This window comes from Macrotis lagotis, chromosome 4, assembly GCF_037893015.1.
Source record: "Macrotis lagotis isolate mMagLag1 chromosome 4, bilby.v1.9.chrom.fasta, whole genome shotgun sequence".
Taxonomy (NCBI): domain Eukaryota; kingdom Metazoa; phylum Chordata; class Mammalia; order Peramelemorphia; family Peramelidae; genus Macrotis; species Macrotis lagotis.
Window position 1 is genome coordinate 259,756,599 of NC_133661.1, and position 17,709 is coordinate 259,774,307.

At 34.5% G+C, this 17,709-nt stretch overlaps 1 protein-coding gene and 1 long non-coding RNA gene across 3 annotated transcripts in view; one reads left to right on the plus strand and one right to left on the minus strand.

Annotated features, from left to right (window-relative positions):
- The window catches only part of LOC141522442 (uncharacterized), a 137,882-nt gene that overhangs the window by 68,144 nt on the left and 52,029 nt on the right, over positions 1-17,709 (plus strand). The gene's annotated exons all lie outside the window — the stretch shown is intronic.
- Positions 1-17,709, minus strand: part of CCDC198 (coiled-coil domain containing 198) — a 65,738-nt gene that overhangs the window by 41,140 nt on the left and 6,889 nt on the right. The window lies entirely within an intron of this gene.

The following is a 17,709-nucleotide window of genomic DNA, read 5'->3' on the forward strand; positions in this document are numbered from 1 at the left end:
TAATCAATGGAACAGACCAAATAACAAAGAATTAGGAAGAATTGAATTCAATTATAAACCACAAAATATAAATGACCTAGGCAAAAACTGTCACTCCTTGACAAGAATTGCTGGTAAAATTGGAAGTCAGCCTTGTACAAATTACGTCTACACCATCTTCTCACAAGATATATCACAAACTCAAAAAAGTTAAACTGCCGAAATTAAAGTTTATACTGTGAATAATATAAGAGAACCAGATCAGGCACATTTCATAAATGAATTCTTAATCAAACAGAGAAATTATTACAATGGCTAAAATAGATAATTTTGATTATATGAAATTGAAAAATGTTGGTGTAAAAAATTAATACCATTGGGATAAGAAGGCAAGTGATAACTGTGAGGGGGGGAAAACTTTATATAACAAATATATCTGCAAAGAGTCTATTATCTAAGATATATAGGGAATTAAAACTCTAATAGAACAAAGTCATTCCCCACCACTCATAAATAAAGGGTTAAAACCCATAAATGAACAGTTCCCAAAAGAAGAAATGACAATTATTTACAATGGCATAAAAAGATGTTTTAGATCACTTTTAAGAAAAAAAATTCTGTGATTCTATCTCATACCTAGGAAATGGATAATGATGGAAATACTTTTCTTTTTTTAAATTTTATTTAAGGCAATGAGGTTAAGTGACTTTCCCAAGGTCACACAGCTAGGCAGTTATTAAGTGTCTGAGGTTGGATTTGTATTCAGGTTCTCGTGACTCCAGGGCCAGTGTTCTATCTACTGCCCCAGAAATACTTTTCGAGGAGGTTGTGAAGAGAAGAAAAGGGAATTCCTCTGAGGAAGTGACAATACTGTCTATACCTTTTAAACCAGATATCCTACTGCTAAACTCATATCCCAAGAGAATAAATGAAAAAAAAGAACCAAGCATTTATTATGTTCCTACTAACTTCCAGGCATTGTGCTAACTACTTTTTTATAATCCTCAGGATAAACTCTGGGAGGAGGTATTATTATTATTATTAAGGCCATTTTACAGTTTGGAAAAAAGAGGCAACCAAAGATTAAATAACTTGTCAATAACTTAATGACTAACTCAAGCTGGATTTGGTCTCTGGTTTTCCTGCCTCTGGTCCATTGCATACCTTAGCTTGATTTATGGTAGCTTATGAATAAAAGGAGCCTTGATATAAGTCGATTTTTTTTAATAAAAGAAAAGAACTAGAAGCAAAGTAGATGCTCATCAATTGGGCAAATAGCTAGACAAATATGAATGTACATGAATGTAACAGACTATCACTGTAACATTAAGAAATGAATACAAGACAGACATCTATGAACTGATGCAAAATAAGCAGAACCAGGAAAATAGTGTATACAAAACAAACAATACTTACAACCATGCAAATGTAAAGAACCAGAAAACAATGGAAACTGACTACTAATAATTAACTAACAGATTTCAAGAAGAGGCATGGAAAGGTACTTTTTTTCTCCTTTTCCTTGGCAGAAGTTGGGGACTGTCAGTATGGAACACTGTAAACAATATCAAACTTCAATATATTGATTAATTTTGCTAAATTCTTCTTCTTATAGAGTAGCAGACCTTGAAAAATGTAGGTGATGAAAAATTTGATAGCAATACAATTATTTAAAAAAAGAAACAAGGGGAACACACTTTTACAACAAAGGGAACTGGAATATTTTAATTTTGGATAAAGTAAATCAATTAGTCATTTAATGGAATGCATCTAATAGATGCCCTTTATCAGCCTTTATAATCTCAACATGTTATGAGAAGGTACTAGAAGTGAGAAATGAAGGATTCCATAATTCAAAGTTTTCCCAAATGGTTGTTATTCAATCATTTTTAGTTATGCTTGATTCTGTGACCCCATCTGAAATTTTCTTGGCAAAGATATTGGAGTGGCTTGCCATTTTCTTTTCCAGTTCATTTTTAATGCTGATGAAACTTAGGGAAACAGGATTAAGTGACTTGTCCAAGGTCACACAGCAGTTTTATCTGAATGAGTGTCTGAACAGATTTGAATTCAAGACTTCTTGATTCCAACCCTGGGGCTCTATCCTTTGTGCCCATATAGTTGCCTAGTATTCACAATACTGATCTATTTTCTATCACCATTATTTCCTATAGACTAGATGTTCTATCTCTGTATAATAAAGGTAACCTTATTTGACTATAAAATAAGAGTAATTATAAATTTTTTTTGAGTTGAAAGAGACCTAGAATTCATCTAATCCAACCAGGAGGATCAGTCTTTAATAGAAGAACTTGCTGACAGTAAGTCATTAAACATTAATTTAGATTAGCAAAGAGGAAAATTCAATAAATCGTTATGAAGAGGTAACTTCCTACCTATGCATTTAGGACAGTTCAGAGTTTCCTCTCCAGAGACTAAAGGCTATATGTAGATAGACTTTCAATGCCCTTCAATGCCCTCCAATTCAGTGCTCCCATCTTATTAGAAGTTATCAAAAGATTCTTCTTTGAAAACTATGCTTCTGGGATGGCTAGGTGGCACAGTAGATAGAGCACCGGCCCTGGAGTCAGGGTACCTGAGTTCAAATCTGGTCTCAGACACTTAATAATGACCTAGCTGTGTGGCCTTGGGCAAGCTACTTAACCCCACTGCCTTGCAAAAACTAAAAAAAAAAAAACAACCCCAAAACTATGCTTCTTCACATTTACATTTTATAAGTTTTTACTGAACAAAACTTCTTTTTTCCACCACCAAAATGTTTACATAAGACAGCTGCAGCAACTTTACAAAGAGATCTGAATCCTTTCATTTATACCACAGTTCCTTTTCTGTCCCTGTGCATAAACTATTCCAAGTTTATCTAAAACCTGTTCAAACATAAAACTTAGCTGTTTTTATAAAATCAAAGTTCCTTTCCTTCCTCTTTCAGTTGGCATGTAATTCATTTATGAGGGGGCATTACCTCACAGTCTTCACCCATTGGTTTACTTTTTTAAATGTAAAAGTTCGTTTTCTGTCCCTTTCTTGAACTGCTTGTATATTAAGGGTAGTTTAAAAGGGCAACACTACTTAACCACCAGTTTCACAGCTCTTTGAATCCTGTTTACCATTTCATCTATAGTAGTCATTTTTCATTGGCATAGACTATGAAGTAAAAATCCATCATGCACAATATTATCCTCACTTTAGTCAGCTTTCTATGTCATATGTAGTTTGTTTCTAGTGGAACTCAAGATTATTAAAGTTGAAAATTGTACATTGATTTTGAAAAGATCTTGTCATTTCTACTTGGTAAGGGTGGGCATGGAAAATGAGACAACATATTGTGCTTGTCTAAAACTAACACTTTTAACTTCATTCTGCCAAACCACCAAAAATATGAGTATCAACAGGAATTTTATAAAAAAAAGAGAATCCCTCTAAATTCATGTTTAAAGGAAAGAGTTCCTAAAATAGAGATGTCAACAATCATTTGGACTTATCTTTTAAATATTTATTTTTGAGATTCTTTAGATGATAGTGAGCCAAAAAGAAGCAAATATTCCAGCACAATTTTTGACTGATAGTAGACTTCATCCTACTCCCCTCCCTCTATATGCTTCTCTATTATTCTTTGGATTGAACTGAAACATTAATTCTTTAACCACAAGGATTTTTCAAAGTGCTATTCTATGTGCTGTAATCAAAGAGTATCACAAACAAACCCCAAAAAATGGTATTAAAAAGTTACATTTCTGGAAGAGTTGTCAAGTTAATTAAAAACACTGATTGTACAATTTTGTGAAGATAATGCAAATTATTCCTTTAACTTCATCCATCATGGACCCAGTTTTAAAATCCACTCAAAATATATCGTGTACTGATACACCAACTTTGTTGGCTGTGCATTTAATTATATATTTTCATCAATAGACATTCATCATTTACTTGTTTTTTCATATATAGTTATTACAATTCTTTGGGTGCAATTTTAGGTGTCATTTAGGAGACTGCAATACCCCAGGATTTTATACAATCAATAATGTCATCTGCAAGCACAGATTTTTATTTAGTCTTCTTAAAATATCCTCCTTTACACTATCAAAGTCACTGTTAAACTCTTTTGACAAGCTTTCATTGCACCCTAGTTTATGCCTCATAAATGCTTCCATAAATATTTGGATTAATTAACAAAATTATCTGTTATATCTTACAAGGAATTTTGTATTATTTTAAGTATGTAGCAAATATAAAGTATTTTAAGTAAGTAGCAAAGTTATGTTATAGAATTATTCATGTAATATAGATCTATGTTAGAAACTTTCTTAGAGGAGAGCTTTTATGGCAACATCTTCCTATATCAAATGAATTCATACTTATAGTTAAACAGTATGTAGATTGGGTTCTTATAATCATTGCATTTTCAGTCTATTTTTATCATTAGCATATACTTTGTGAGAGTCTGTGTTCTCTTATCTTCATTCATTTATTATATCCTCCATAAAAGTAGAATGTTCTCACAAAAATTTTGTAGCAATGGAAAGTTAGGTTGATGCTGATGCTTTCTCAATCACTTTTAAAGTGGTAATCCATGCATATGTATAACCTATGTCAGATTACTTACCACTTGGGGAGGGATAGAAAGGGGAAAAGATTTGAAACTCACAATCTTTTACAAAATAAATGTTGGAAATTGTCTTTACATGTAATTTGAGAAAATATAATATTATTAAATAAAAAAGTAATTCTGTTCATAATTTTTTCAGGTATTTTTAAAATCAGTTCTATATTGCTTTTAAAATTATTTTGCTTTCTCTTTGTATAATCAGTTTATTTTACCTGTTTTTCTCATCTTTTTTTGATTGACATTTTCAATTTTCTTAACTAGAACACAAGGGACTACAGTGTTGGAGTCTAAAAACTAAAACTTAATCTGAAATTGATGATGAAAACAGTTTGTAATAGTAGTCTTGATAGGTCCTTTGAACATTTTATTTTTCACCTGTCTGTTGCCCCTTTCTAATTTCATCTGTCTTATTTGGATCTCCTGCCAAGCAGTCCAGAAACTTGTTTTCATTTCCCTTTTCATCATCCTCATAATCCTCTCATAATATTACATCAATGAGTTTATTCTTTTGTTATTTTTTCTTTCTTTTTTTTTAGGTTTTTGCAAGGCAAATGGGGTTAAGTGGCTTGCCCAAGGCCACACAGCTAGGTAATTATTAAGTGTCTGAGACCGGATTTGAACCCAGGTACTCCTGACTCCAGGGCCAGTGCTTTATCCACTACACCACCTAGCCGCCCCGAGTTTATTCTTTAAACTCGTGTAGTCCTAGTTTGTCATATCTCCCTGGTTAGTCAAAAGATAAACTGTTCTGTGGATCAATTGATTTCTCAACTCTTTTGGTTGTCCTATTGTGGTGACTGACCTACATTAGTTAAATGTCTCCAGGAGTCAGTGATGGCTTTTGCCAGTTGTTCTTTTTTTTTACCCACTTAGCCTTTTGTTTATTGCATCACAATGTCTATTTAACTGGAACTCAAATTAGAATTGCCTCAATTGTTCACTTTGTCATTTTAAATTTTTCTTTTAATTTGGTATTGATTTTTATCATTACAATAATTAATCAAGAATCTGATATATACAGTTTATTTTCAAAAGACTACCATTTCAGTAACCAATTATTTCTTTTCTGTTTCAGTACAATTAATTTCATTCATTATGGTGGGATTTTTTTGTTTACCATGAATAGGATATCCTGGTTCTCTATTAAAGAATATAGATGTTGATATGTATATATAAAGAGTATGTGTTCTTTATATTTTTGACTCTTTAGTTTCATATTACAAAATGGAATTATCCAGTATATTTTTTGCTAAACTCTTCTTTGCAGACTTTTACATTGGATTCCTGAAGAATCACACTATATATGTGTTTGTATACATATATGTATATGCACATATATATGTGTGTGTGTATATATATATACACACACATATATATTCAATTGAAATTTGTTATTGTTCAGTTATTTTTCAGTCATGTCCAAAACTTCATTTGGAGTTTTCTTGTTAAAGATACTAGAGTGGTTTGCCATTTCCTTCTCCAACTCTTACAGATGAGGAAACTGAGATAAACAAGACTAAATGACTTACTCAGGGTCATTCAACTAGTATGTGTCTGAGACCCAAATGAACTCTGGGAGATAAGTCTTCCTGACTCCAGGTCCAGCATTCTAACCTATGTGCAATCTAATTGCTCTTCAATTTAAATAACTTGATTAACTTTTTAGTGGATTCTCTCTTCCTCTACATCTTTTGCAAAAGATGTGGGTGCCTGTGAAAATATTCATGGAAGCCTTTACAACTGCTCATCATGAGCACTGCCAAATGACATAATAAATACTCATTCAATGACTTGGATTTTGGCTTCACTTTCATGTTTATCGATTTTCTTATGGCCTTTGAGCAGCTTCTTTATTTGCCTTTCTAAGCTGGATATGTGAAACATTCTTCTTTACTTAGGTAAAAATAAGTCTTATCATAATATAGAAAATATTTTTACCATGAAATATCTCTTATCAGTCAGAAAAGAAGTGTGTTTGAATGAATTTCTATTGTTTTTCTAACATAAGATTATGATTCATTTCTCAGGTAATTCCAAGAAAAATTATAGTAAATGAAATCTAGTAATTGGATGAAGTCAATAGCCACCACATAGAATTACCCACATGTGTTTTATGCAATCTCTCTCTTTCTCTTTCTCTCTCTCTCTCTCTCTCTCTCTCTCTCTCTCTCTCTCTCTCTCTCTCTCTCTCTTTCCCTTTCTCTTGCCAAACATATTTGGAGTTTTTGAAATAATAAGATACTTCAGTTTATATATCTGTATAATTTCTGAATTAGAGGGAACCCAGAAATCATCTAACACTAGCATCTCATTTTATTTATTTTTTTGTTTGAAATATAAAGATTTTATTTTGAGTTTTACAATTTTCCCCCTAATCTTACTTCCCTCCCCACCCCCACAGAAGGCAATTTGTCAGTCTTTACATTATTTCCATGTTGTACATTGATCCAAATTGAGTGTGATGAGAGAGAACTCATATCCTTAAGGAAGAAACATAAAATATAAGAGATAGCAAGATTAGACAATAAGATATCAGCTTTTTTTTTTAAATTAAAGGTAATAGTCCTTCAAACTCCACAGTTGTTTCTCTGGATACAGAAGGTATTCTCCATTGCAGACAGCCCCAAATTTTCCCTGATTGTTCCACTGATGGAATGAGCAAGTCCATCAAGTTTGATCATCACCCCCATGTTGCTGTTAGGGTGTACAGTGTTTTTCTGGTTCTGCTCATCTCACTCAGCATCAGTTCATGCAAATCCCTCCAGGCTTCCCTGAATTCCCATCCCTCCTGGTTTCTAATAGAACAATAGTGTTCCATGACATACATATGCCACAGTTTGATAAGCCATTCCCCAATTGAAGGACATTTACTTGTTTTCCAATTCTTTGCCACCACAAACAGGGCTGACTAGCATCTCATTTTAGATGAAGAATTATAGGCAATGACTTGTTCAAGGTCATCTACTCTTCCCTCTGCATCTCAATGTAACAAGATGCCCCTCTCTGGTTAAGCTCATCACCTCTATTCTCATCACCATGCTGACTCAAGCCTTGACTGTCAACCTCTCTCCCTGTACACTGGAAGGTTGGAGAATGAAGTATCAAACTCTTCACAATATCTTCTTTTGTTAGGAGTAGAAACCGGATTTTGAGATCATCTACTGTGCATCTGCTGTTCTCTCTGATTTCAACTCCACAGAACAAGATACTCCCATGTCAAGTACCACTAGTTTTCTGTCCTCCTCACCCCAAGTTTCCTGGCCTCCTTTGGTATGGTGTCTCTCTTTTTAGATTGTAAGTATTTTTGAGGGCAGGGACTATTTTTTTCATTTTAGTAATTTTATCCCTGGCCATTATCACAGTGCAACGGCAATATTGTTGCTGTTGTTGGGTTTGTTTGGTTTTTTTATTTTTTTTTTAGCGAGTCAGTTACATTAAGTGACTTGCCCAGGGAACAAAGCTTGTAGGTATCAAGCGTCTAAAGAGATTTAAACGAAGACCTCCGGACTCCAGGGCAGGTGCTCTATCTACTGTGCCACTGAGCTGCCTTTTGTTCATTCATTTTTTTCAGTCATTTCCATGACCTGCCTTGTGGTTTTTCTTGGCAAAGATACTGGAGCTGTTTGCTATTTCCTTTTCCAGCTCCTTTCACAAGTGAGGAAACTGAGGCAAACAGGGTCAAGTGACTTGTCCAGACACATAGCAAGTATCTGAAGTCACATTTGAACTCAGGGAGATGAACCTTCTTTCTTCCTGACTTTAGGCCTGGCACTCAGTTGCCTCCTAGCTCAGAATAGGTGCTTAATTATTGTTTATTGGCTTGGATTGGATGCAATTACTAAATGGAAAAGTAGAGCCTAGAATCCACATATCCTGACTTCCAGTCCAGTCAATCAACCAATAAATTAGCAAGCATTCATTAACTGCTTAGCTATGTGCCAATCACTGAAAATATAAAAACAGAAATCAAATGGCTCCTGGTCTCAAAAAACTTAGTGAGAGAGATAATGTATAAATATGTACAAAATATATGTTAATTAGGTAGAAGATAATTGGGGGAGGAGTTGCTATTATAAGGAATCAAGAAAAATTTCAGGTATAAAGTTACTGCAAAGGAAATAAGAGACTTTGGTGAAGTATAGTACAAAGATACAGAGATAAGAGATAGAGTGTGACATGAGAGAAACAGCAAAGACTAGCTAGATTGTACAATAGAATGTTCTTAGAGGAGTAATGTATTAATAAAATTAGAAAGATAAATTGGGGGTCAGATTGTAGAGGGTTTTCAAAGAAAAATTTAATCCTAGAGGTAATCCTAGAGGCAATAGGTAATCCTAGAAGCAATAGGAGTTTATTAAGTAATGAGATGATCCCATTTGTACTTCAGGAAAATCACTTTAGCAGTCCTATGGAGGATGGATTGGAATGCAGTGAGGTTTGAGGCAGAGAGACCAATTAGTCCAGGTGAGAGGTATTGAGGGCTTGAAACAGAATAGTGGCTGTATCAGCGGAGAGAAGAGGAAGTATGTGAGATACTTTGTATAGGTAGAAATGGAACAGTGTGCAAATGATTAGATATGTAGAATAAGAGCTGAGTTATAATTCCAAGGGTTCAAATCTTGCAACTGCTACCCTTTAGAAAAATAAGGAAATTCAGAAAGATGGCAGCTTTGGAAAAAAAGATAATGAGTTCAGTTTTACACACACACTAGTTTTAGAATATGCCCTTTGAAATATCCAGTAAGCATTTGGAAATGCATGACTAAAACTGAGGAGGAAACCAAGGGCCAGATTTAGAAATTTGAGTCATCACCATAGAAATGACTGGAAGAGATGACCTCAGGAAATTGCTAAGGTCACCAAATGATAGAATACAAAGAGAGACTAGTATAAAGCTCAGTATTGACTTTATTAAGGGTGTGAGAAATGTGAGAGAAAATGAATCAGCATGAGGGACTGAGGAGTAATCAAATAGGTAAGGGAAAAACCAAGAGAGCAGAATGTCATAAAAATCCTAAAAGGAGAGAGTACCCTGGAGGAGAGGTGGTCAAGTGTCAAGTGCTTCAGATAGGTTGACAAAAATGAAAATTTAGTAGTAAAGACCATATTATTTGGTAGTTAAGAGATCATTGATACCTTTGGAGAGAACAATTTCTGAGATTGGAAGCCAAATTGCAAAAAGTTCAGAAATGAGAGGAGAGGAAATGGAGCTAAAAAGAATTGATAATGTTTAGAATTTGCTGTGATGGAGAAGAGATAGAAGATGTTAGCTTAAAGTGATGAGTTTTTACAGGATGGGAGAGACTTGGATGTGTTTTTAGATAAGGAAAGAAATAGTAAAAAGGAACAGATGATTAGAAAAAGAAAAGGGAGTAGCTAGGTGGCACAGTGGATAGAGCACTGGTCCAGGAGTCAGGAGTACCTGAGTTCAAATGCCACTCAGACACTTAATAATTACCTAGATGTGTGGTCTTGGGCAAACCACTTAAACCAAGAAAGACAGAAGGAATGATAATGGGAACAATATGCTGCAGAAGACAGAAAGAAATGGATTGGGTCAAGGGTACATGTAGAAGGGTTGACCTTGATGAGGAATCAAAAAGCATGATTAGCACTCAAGAGATTTTGATGTATAGGGAAGGGTAAAGACTATTTAAATTCTATTATTTTCTCCAAGTGTGAGGCCAAAAAGAAAGGAATTGGGGATATTTTGTGGAGGGAATATTGTGGAAGACATGAGGAAAGAAACCAAGCATAGTTTTATTAAGTGAGGACTCAATTTAGTTTAGGTTGCATAGATTTGTGATAAAACTGTTTTTTGCATTTGTTTTTTCAGTTAATAGTATTTTTTCAATTACATGTAAAGATAATTTTCAATGTACAATCATGTTAAACATATTTCCATATTAGTCATTATAAAAACAGAATCAAAACAAAAAGGAAAAATTCATGAGAAAGAAAAAAATTTTAAAAGAGTGAAAATAATATGCTTTAGTCGGCAGACTTTATAGTTCTTTCTCTGGATGTGTATGGCATTTTCCTTCACAAGCCTTTTAGAACTGTCTTTGATCACTGTATTACTGAGAAGATCTATGTCTATCGTAGTTAATCATCACACAATACTGCTGTTGCTATATACAATGTTCTCCTGGTTCTGCTCACTTCACTCAGCATCAATTCCTGTAAATCTTTCCAGGTTTTGGGGGGCAGGAAGGTGATTCATTGTATAGAGCCAGGCCCAGACTCAAGAGAACCCGAATTCAAATGCATCCTCATACACTTACATAACTGTGTGACTTTGGGCAAATCACTTAACCCCATTGCCTTGCAAAAACAAAAATAAATAAATCTTTCCAGGTTTTTCTGAAATCTTCCTTATCATGATTTCTTATAGGATAGTAGTATTCTGTTACATTCACAACTTGTTTAGCTATTCCCCAAGTGAAGGGCATTGCCTCCATTTCCAATTCTTTGACACTACAAAAAGCTGCTATAAATATTTTCGGACATGTGGGTCCTTCCACCTTCTTTTATGATCTATTTGGGATATAGATCCGGTAGTTGTACTGCTGGATCAAAGGGTAAACATGAAAAAAAGTAGAACTAGTCATCTTGGTTGAATGACTTTCTCTAGTTTCATTAAATGACACATGAAAAGGGGCCCAAAAGGCAGATGGAGGACAGTCTATGTTTACATCTTACAAATTAAAATCAGAAGACTCAGAATTGCAGAAGAGGAAAGGATCTTCCTCAACCCCAAACCATATTCTTGGTGAGTACTTGCCTATAAAACCCTCAAGTACATGAGGTCTCAACATCTTCTGAGATAATCCAGTCATTTTTGGATAGTTCTAATTATCAAGAAGGTTTCCTCATGTTGGGTCAAAACCTGACTCCTGAGATCTTACACCCACTTCTTCAGGGTTCTTTGGTCAAGAAATTTATCCCCTCTTTCACACAAGAATCCTTTATTAATATAAATAACAATTTGATTCTGCTTTTCTGGTTGTTATGAAATTGCTCAGCTCTCTAACCTCTTCTTGTAATAGCGTGGTTTCCCAGCTCCCTTGCATCCTTGCTGCCTTCCTCTGCATATACACCAGCTTATTTAAGGGCCTCCTAAGATGTAGGAGCTAGAATTAGGTATAGGAGTTTGAATTAGGTATTCCAAATGTCTGACCTGACAGATTATAATTATTCTGCCACCTCCTTTGCTTTAAATTTACCTCATATTTCCATGATTATAAAGTAAACTTTGTTATTGTTATGTTATAATGGATATAATTCATACTGAATTTGCAGTCCAATAAAACTTTTAGTTTCCTCTCCACCTGAAAAACTTCCTATCTCCACTTCTCCCATCATATAGTTATGCAGTTACTTTTTTGAACCCAAATACTGAATTTTATATTTAGCTCTATTAAATTTCATCTTCACAGAATCACAAATTTTTAGATTTGGAAGAGACTTCAGAGGCCATCTAATATAACCCATGACTGAAAAGAACTCCTTTTCTAGTATACCCTGCAAATGTTCATCTAGCCTCTTGTTGAAGATATTCAGTGAGTAAGGTGTGGGAAGAAAAACAGCCAGGAGCAACCCATTCTTCTTTTGGATCACACTAATTGTTAGGAAGTTTTTTTATTACTTCAAACTTAAATTTGACTTCTTGTAACTTCTACCTATTGCTCCTGATTGTCTCCTGTGATCAATTGAAAATGTCTGTTCCTTCGTTGTGATTTCAAATACTTGAAAACAAATATCACGTATCTTCTCAAATCTTCTTTTCTTCAGATTAAACATTATCTGTTCCTTCAACTGATTCACATGACATAAACTCAAGCCCTTTCAACATCCTGGTTGCCCTCTTCTGTATGTTCTCTAGTTCACTAAAATATTTTTCTAATTTTTGATGCTCAGAATTTGATCCAACATTTCATGGCAGGATATAGAGAGACTATCACTTCCCGATCCCCAAAACCTATGTCTCTTTTAATGAAATCTAAAAGTCCATTATTTGGGGGGGGGGAAACTGCCACATCATCTTTCTGACTCATATTGAACTTGAAATTGAATAAAATCCTCATCTAACCATGCCTCTCTCAGTATGAACTTATGAAGGTGATTTTTAAGCCTAATGTAAGATTTTACATTTATTCCTATTTTATTTCATCTTCTTAGAGTCAGTCCAATGCTTCAACCCAGGGGTTAGTAAACATTAGGCTGCAGTCCAATTTAACCCTTAATGGTTTTTGTATGACCTAAGAGCCAGCAATGGTTTTCACCTTTTAAAATAAAGCTTCATAGAAGTGAAAAACATTCTTAGCTCATGGTGGATATAAAAACAAGTAGAAGCTGCATTTGGCTATCTGATAGTAGTTTATTGATAACTGCTCTAGACTATTGAGACCTATATGAATCCTGACTCTCCTTTCCAACTTTGTGTTATTTACACATTTGATGAGCCTGATATTTATGCTTTTAATCCAAGAATCAAGTACTGATCCAGTGGAACACTCCATTAAGTTGATATTGAATCATTAGTGACTACTCTTTGAATTCAGTCATTCAAGCATGAGATACTTTGTAATATAAGAGTAATATGAGATAAATCATAAAATGTTTTGCTCAAATCCTGGACAAATATATATACATACATACATACATATATATAGATATGTGTATATATATATATATATATATATATATATATGTATAAAACATTCCTGTGACCTATCAGTTTAAAAAGTTTGCCAAAAAAGTAAAATCAGTCTTGCATGACCTAATTTGGTCTATAATTCAAGTTTGATAAAGTATTTTTGGAATCTTAATTACAACATCAATATGTTAACTATTATTCAAAAATTTGTGTCACCTGAAGATTTGAGAAATATGTACATATATATTGAAGCATGACAAAATAACACTAAGCATATCTAGACCAAGATATATTTAAATCAGTAAGACAATAAACTAATAGTCTCAGTTTATCTTATACCTGAAAGTCCTCAGTTACTAAAATGAACCCTACATATAATTCCACATCCTAACATAGTTACAACTGAAACCATTGAATTAAAAATCATTAGTGTCAAATTCTGTCTGCTATAATAGTTGAGGTGAATGCAATTTATCTTAACTTCAGTATCATATTTCCTGTTGAACTTTGAGCTATGAGCTAGATAGACTAAAAGACTGCTACTTCTGGGAAGAAAAGTTAGTAAGTCAACCTCTAGGTTGACATTTATCTCTTAATCACTATACTTTGACTCAAGGACTTCTTAACCTATTAGATTATATTGTTGTGTAGTCTGCATTTCTTCATATTGTCTACAGACTTGTTCAGTTCAGACTTCCTCTATCCGTGGCATTTTCTTGTTCTGCCTCTCCAATAATTCTTTCAAAAAAAGTAAATTTAGTTTAGCATGAATTGTTCCTAATTAACCTATCCTGACTCTGGTGTTCACTTCTATTTACAAATACTTAGTCAATAAACATTTATTAAGTGCCTACTTAATAGGTGCTATGATAAACTCTGAGAAAACAAAGAGAAAGGTCCTTTCCTCCAATTTAGAAGTTTCATATTAATTCAACTAGTCTAGTCTTCATTTTTGATTCAGACAATGCGATTTCATGAACTACCTGGTGCTTAAAAGAATCAATGTTTGAAAGTTATTCCCTGTAACTTGGAGTTTTTTTAAATATTAAACTTTTGAGAAAACCAGAGATTTTTGATTAGTTAAGTAGGAGAAATCCATCATTTGGCAGCCCAGAACTGCATGAGGTTAATAGCTCTTCGAAGTTCTCATTTTGAACAAATTCCTTCTGATGAAGTAGCACAGTGTTTATTTTATTTAGAGCCTTTACAAGATTGAGCTTTAAGAGATGTCTTCCTCTCATGTCCTACATTCCATCAAGAACTCTGCAGGAGAGTCTGCTTACCAGCTGCTATTGTGTGTATGTACCTCATGAAGTTTATTTCTTCCTTGAGTGCCTTAGGGACTATTGTTCTAGGAACTGAATATAGCTTTGCAGTATCTGCTCATTCGTTTTGCATTTATTTATGTATTTAGATGATTGATTTTACACTCAGGTACCTTCTGTATCTTAAAGCTTGTGCACTAAAGTTTAAAAACTTTATGTCCTGCTACCCTCAATTAATAAATATGTTTGACTACCTAATCATGCTGCTTATTCTGTTTTCCATCCAGCAACGTAGAGAATAAAATTCTCTTGGCTTCTGCAAGCTTTATGGCAGACAACTCCTCAGGCTTTTTGACTGGGGCTATTTAGAGGATAACATATGGGTTATATATTCCATAAATCCAGTCGTCTTGTTGGACTCCAGACAGCAGAAGAAACTCAAAATCACATTTCTCATATACTGTTTTATGTTCCAAAATGACAGTAAGGATACAAGGTCAAGCATATTTACCAGTATTTAGTCGGGGTCAAGAAAAACATAAGAAAAACCTCTGACAACATAGGAAGGCTCTTAGATATCTACTTTTAGGGACTCTGATTGCCTAATTACAGAAAAGAAGTCAATAATGATGAAAATGCAGAAATGCCTCTATCTAATGTCTTTTAATAAATTAATATTATACAGCACAGTTTATTCCAAAGAAATAATATTCTTATTGATAAATATATTCCTGGCCAGTGGACTTTTGGATTATAAAGACATAAAACTGATCTGTACAAGGACCTGAGGCAGATTTCAAAATGCCATGTAATTTTGAGGGAGTAGGAGAAATTGGGGAGAGTAAAAAAATTGTGTATAAAAGATTGTGCCTGAGCCACAGAAAGAAAACTAGGGCCTATAACAGAAAGGGGTGAGGAGGGAGAACATTCCAGATATGGTTAATGGCCTGTACGAAGGTGGTATCATTGGTAATATACTTCTGTGTATGAGAAACAGTAAGAAAGCAAGTTTGAAAGAAGGATTGACAAAAGAGGATTAATATGTATTAAGGATAAAAATGTAGATTAGAACCAGGTTGTGAGAAGAATTAAATGCTAAACAGAGACATTTATATTAAATACTAGGGATAACTGGGAGCCACTGGAGCTTTGTTGAGGAAAGAAGTGAAGTAATTACATATATACTTTAGGAACTGTACAGAAAATGGATTAGAATGAGCCAAAACTTAAAGCAATAAGACCAATTAACTGACTATTGTAATAGTGCAGGGAAGGAATCATAAAGTCCTAAACTTGTGTGGTGGATGTATGGGCAGGAAAAAAGGAAGACTTACAAGAGATGTTGTAGAGATAGATACTATAACACTCAGATTGGATGTGAGAAATGAGAGGAAGTAAAGAGCCCAGGTCTTGCCACATCCTAGGGAAGACCTTTGAAGAGATGAAGTGAGAAAGCTAAGTAATCTAGTGAATTATGGAAGGAGAGTAAGGAGAGGGGCTATTTCTTTACTCTTTAGGAATCTCTTAACTTCTAATTTAAAATCTTGCATAGAAAGATATTTCAAATGAGATAAGGGAGGAAATTCTAATGTCAATAATGAAAAAACACAGCATCTCATCTTCCTGAGTTCAAGTCTAACTTCAGGTACAAGTTGTGGGACCTTGGGCAAATCACTTAGCCCCATTTCCCTCAGTTTCCTCATCTGTGAAATGACTGTGGAACTGAACAACAACAAAATTCTCTCTCTCTCTCTCTCTCTCTCTCTCTCTCTCTCACACACACACACACACACACACACACACACACACACAAACACACACTCAGGGTTGTGCTTCAGCTAGTTTTAATGACTAATCCAATATTTACATTTTCATCATAAGCATCATGTCTCAGAAATTTGTAATCATTACAAATCAGGATTTAATTTATTGTTTTGCTGATGTCTAGATTTACAGGATTAATAATACTGAGTATGGCTAGGTGGTATAGTGGATAAAGCACCGGTCCTGGAGTCAGGAGTTCCTGGGTTCAAATCCGGTCTCAGACACTTAATCATTACCTGGCTGTGTGGTCTTGGGCAAGCCACTTAACCCCATTTGCCATACAAAAAAAAAGAATAAAAAAAATACTGAGTAAACTTTAAAATATGGGAACCTACATTTTTCCCCAGAGAGTCCAGATGTTAAACATTGACCAGCACACCCCTGTTTTAATCAATAATACTGAACTAAGCAGGAATGCAGTAAAAAGCTAACAGAAGGAAGTTACTACCACGGTGGAGGATCTATAACTAGAGGCTAATGATAATGATGATGATAAGTGGTACTTTAAGGTTTCCAAAATGCTTTACATCCATTATCTCATTTGAGCTTTACAACAGGCCCTACATATAGTGATATTTTGTATCACCTAGTGAATAATGACTCTGCTATTGTTTAAAACAGAGGCAAGAGCATTTGACACTGGAGACCTCTGGGACCTGACTAGTCATCATCCCCTGATACCACTCGACATTTCTTGTCGCCAGAAACTCTTATGAGAAGTGGGCAAGAAGGGAAAGAGATTTGGCATTATCCTGCATCCCACCACACCTAGCAGAAGTCAGCAGAGTTTGTAACATCCCACAGAGTTAAGGAAGCTGAGCCCTGGGGCTGCCTGCTCAATGAAGCTGCCTTTTTCAGGGCTAGGAATTAGAACTTAAGGTTGCTGATTTTCACGATTCTATAAATCCTTCAACAAATCCTTCTAGTTTGGAAGTCTTTCTTGTTTCCTGTATCTAAGTTTATAGCCAGATTTCTGTTTAGGAAGGAAAGAAACCAGCATTTATTAAATGTCCACTATGAGCTTGCTGAGAGTTTTACCCTAGCTTATTCATTCAATCTTGACAACAACCCTTAAAGACACATGCTATTCATATCCCTATTTTGTAGTGAGGAAAACGAGGCAGCAGAAGTTAGGTGACTTACCCAGGGTCGCACAACTAGTAAATATTTGAGGCCAAATTTGAACTCATCTTCCTATTTCTAGGACCAATGTTCTAACCATTGTACCACTTAGCTGGGATAGTATTAATTATGCTATTGTAAAGCCTTGTTCATCAGATGTTCTTGTCAAAAAAAGAAAGATTTTTCATTAACAACACCCTATTAATCATTTTACAAAATTATCCTTTTATATG